Source organism: Prionailurus viverrinus, chromosome B4, assembly GCF_022837055.1.
Source record: "Prionailurus viverrinus isolate Anna chromosome B4, UM_Priviv_1.0, whole genome shotgun sequence".
In the NCBI taxonomy this organism is placed as follows: Eukaryota; Metazoa; Chordata; class Mammalia; order Carnivora; family Felidae; genus Prionailurus; species Prionailurus viverrinus.
In genome coordinates this window covers 30,019,916-30,023,998 of record NC_062567.1, presented here as the reverse complement: position 1 = coordinate 30,023,998, position 4,083 = coordinate 30,019,916, and the positions used below count along the sequence as shown (strand labels likewise).

Genomic DNA, 4,083 nt, shown 5'->3' with positions numbered 1-4,083 from the left:
GATGGTGTTAGGACTATTACAGCTGAAAGAGATCTGAAAATCACTTATGAGGGGATATCAAGGGTAGGGGGATTCTTGCTAAACTGACTGTACAAGATTCTTGCTGAAGGCAGACCAAGGACTTAGACTTCAAGAATGGAGGATAAGGAATTTGATTAGATATCAGGGGTGATCAGATACCAAAGATACAAATTCTCTGTCAACTAATTTACCAACATTCTTACCACAACTGGACTGGGAAGGCTGTAGATATGACCTAGTGATGAGGCCTGATCAAAAAGAGGGAGTGCCATGGAAGAGGAGGTGAGGCACCAGGAAGCATCCAGCGTGATGCAGGCTGCAATCCCATGGCACCTCAAGGCCCCATCAGGCCGTCTTAGACCCTGCCTTGCCATCTCCTCTAGTAGGTGACCTGGGCTAGGCCCGGGTCCCCTTCATCTGCCCACCCTCCCCACCCTGGTCAGGACTTGCTGTGCTTCCCAGCCATCCCGGCTTTACTGGACCCAGCATGGTGCCAGGGTCAGTGTTTGTTTTGGATCTCTGGACAGGTGAGGATCCTGTTAAAGGCCACCCTCCTGAGGCAGCAGTTTGAATGGTTCAGGAGATTGTGGGCTCCTTCTACAGGGGCAGGGGAGACCATTTACAGGTCATTTCTGATTGTCACATGATCTGGAGCACATTTGCGTGTAATGGAAAGTGATGCCCTCCCTTCTTATGACATTTTAGATAACAGCAAGATTATCAGTGAGCAGTCCTGGAAGGAACTCAAAGTGTGCCCTCCCCACTATTACCCGGTTGAGACTGACCTACGCTGACCATCAAAGTTACCTCATATGGTGGAATGGTGGGCCAAAGCACAGGATCTCCCGTGCCAGCAGAAGATTTAGAAGTTTCAGATCGCCCAGGTGTTTACAGTACAATGCAGTGCTTAGGGAGGGATACAAGACTTTCTTTAACACCCTTTACCAAAACTACATTCCTTTTTTTTTTTCTTTTTGGCAGGCATTGGTGATACCATGGAGGAGATTATCTGACAAATAAAGGTGTTCCGCCCCAGCATCTACATTGTGTCTAACTACATGGACTTTGACGAAGACAGTTTTGGACAGGGATTCAAGGAGTCAGCTCATACACACATACAATAAAAACAGCTCCATTTGTAAGAACTCCAGGTACTTCCAGCAGCTTCTGGACAAAACCAACATCCTCCTGCTGGAAGACTTCATGGAGGACCTCACTATGGCTGATAAGGTTACCAGTGTGGAGAGCATTCATTCTCAAGATTGGTTTCTTACATGACAAGGTGGAAAAGCAGTGGGAGCACTACATGGACTCCTATAATATTGTGCAGGAGAAGGACCAGATGCTGGACATGGTCTAGTACAGCACATCCTGAACAGTGGGGACTGGATGGAGATGTAGGGCTCCTGAGTGTGCAGGTGTGGGGCCAGGCACTGCAAGCCACAGAGAAAAGGAAGCCTTACCTAGAGGCCACCCTGCTGGGAATGCTGTTCCTCCCCATGGGTACAGAGAAGAGTCTAGGGTGATGCAGCTGCTGAGCCCATGCTCCACACTCTTCCTTTCCCAGTGTCTTCTATTGTGTTCTGGGAAGGCTTGTGGGAGGCCCTGCCAGGTGGAAGGTCCTATGAGTTTGAGCACAGGACCTACAGGATGTTAGCACTCTAGGGACCAACTGGTCCAGGGATTCTTTTTTCCCCAAATTTCTAAACATGGGAAGATGTTCTTCAAACAAATCTAATGTGTGAAACAGATCAAAATTTAAAAAAGAAAAAGAAAAAGAAAAACCAAAGCCAAAACAAAATAAAAAAACAAAAAGAGGACCAGAAGAATCTACCTAAAGTTTGGTCAAAGAGAGTCTTTGTCAACAATTACAACTCAATGTTAAGACAATTAACTAGATTCTTAAAAAGAAAGATTTGAATGAAAACTTAACCAAATAAGGTAAAAAATGGCAAATAATATAAAAAGATATTCAACATTTTTATTCCTTAAAAATACAAATTAAAACAACAATAAGATACTAATTCATACATAGAGGAGTTTAAATTAAAACATTGACTTAGATGTACAATTGAACTCTTGTACTTTGCTGCTGGAAGTGCAGAATGATAACCACTTTGTAAATTATTTTGGTACTTTCTCAAAAAATTATATATGTAGTTACTCTATGACACAGAAATACCACATCTACAAGTTTACCAGTAGAAATGAAACATATGTCTACACAAAAAATTTACATGAATATTTAAAATAGCTTTATTAGCCAAACTCTCAAACAACCAAAATGCTCATTGACTGGTGAATGGATAAATATATTGTTGTAAATCCACAGAGTGAAGTAGTATACAGCAATACTGTTTGATGACAGTTCTCCATCAAATAAGGTTTCTACACTTCCAGTGGCAACTTTTTCCCAGGTTGTCATTTAAAGGATGGTTGTGTGCAAAAAGCTTGGGAGAACAGAGACAGTGTCTATATTGTGCGGCTTTTTCCTGACTAGCATAATGAAGATGATGTTAAAACGAGGCAAGTTTTTAATTCCTTTGCTTTTGGGTGTGTCAAGTAAGAAATTGCTGCGGCAGAGGTCAGAGAGGTTTTTTCCCTGCTTTCTCCTCTAGGGTTTTGATGGTTTCCTGTCTCACATTCAGGTCCTTTATCCATTTTGTCTAAAAGGCAACCAATGGAATGGGAAAAGATATTTGCAAATGACGTGTCGGACAAAGGGCTTTATCCAAAATCTATAAAGAACTCACCAAACTCCACACCCAAAAAACAAATAATCCAGTGAAGAAATGGGCGGAAAACATGAGTAGACACTTCTCTAAAGAAGACATCCAGATGGCCAACACACACATGAAAAGATGTTCAACGTCGTCCCTCATCAGGGAAATACAAATCAAAACCACACTCAGATACCACATCACGCCAGAATGGCTAAAATGAACAAATCAGGAGACTATAGATGCTGGAGAGGGTGTGGATAAATGGGAACCCTCTTGCACTGTTGGTGGGAAGGCAAACTGGGGCAGCCACTCTGGAAAACAGTGTGGCGGTTCCTCAAAAAATTAAAAATAGATCTACCCTATGACTCAGCAATAGCACTTCTAGGAATTTACCCACAGCATGCAGAAGTGCTGATGCATAGGGGTACTTGTACCCCAATGTTTACAGCAGCACTTTCAACCATAGCCAAAGTATGGAGAGACTAAATGTCCATCAACTGATGAATGGATAAGGAAAATGTGGTTTATATACACAATGGAATACTACGTGGCAATGAGAAAGAATGAAATATGGCCTTTTGTAGCAACGTGGATGAAACTGGAGAGTGTTATGCTAAGTGAAATAAGTCATACAGAGAAAGACAGATACCATATGTTTTCACTCTTATGTGGATCCTGAGAACTTAACAGAAGACCATGAGGGAGGGGAAGAAAAAAAAAGGTTAGAGAGGGAGGGAGCCAAAACATAAGAGACTCTTAAAAACTGAGAACAAACTGAGGGTTGATGGGGGGTGGGAGGGCGGGGAGAGTGGGTGATGGGTATTGAGGAAGACAGCTGTTGGGATGAGCACTGGGTGTTGTATGGAAACCAATATGGCAATAAATTTCATATTAAAAAAAATAAAATGAGGCAAGTTTGCTAGCAGATTTGCTGGCAGATTCATAAGCTCACGGGTCTTCCCCTATGACACAGAGGATTTAGACGTGAAAAAGAACATGAGGAAGCTCAAACTTCCTGCTGTGCCATGAATAATAAAGTCTCTGACTCAGCAGTCTAGTGTCTTCTGTTAGAATCCTGTGAAACTGTGGCACACTTACCTGCAAGCATAGTAAAATTCCAAACTATTTATAGTTCCTTGCAAAACTACTGATAAGTGCAACAGCATTAATGAATCTCAAAAACATTAATATGCTAAGTGATAGAAGTCACATAAAAGACTATATCATGGAAATTGTAAAGAAGAGAAAATTGTAGTAATGCAGAGCATATCAGTGGTTACCCTGGGCTAGGGTTAAGCAAAAGAACTGGCTACCAAAGGACAGGTAAAAATTTTGGAGT

The 4,083-nt window shown here is 42.0% G+C and overlaps 1 pseudogene; it reads left to right on the top strand.

The window, feature by feature from the left end:
- The first annotated feature begins 291 nt into the window (after window positions 1-291).
- LOC125170544 (7-methylguanosine phosphate-specific 5'-nucleotidase-like) lies at window positions 292-1,431 on the top strand (annotated as a pseudogene).
- The last annotated feature ends 2,652 nt before the right edge of the window (window positions 1,432-4,083 follow it).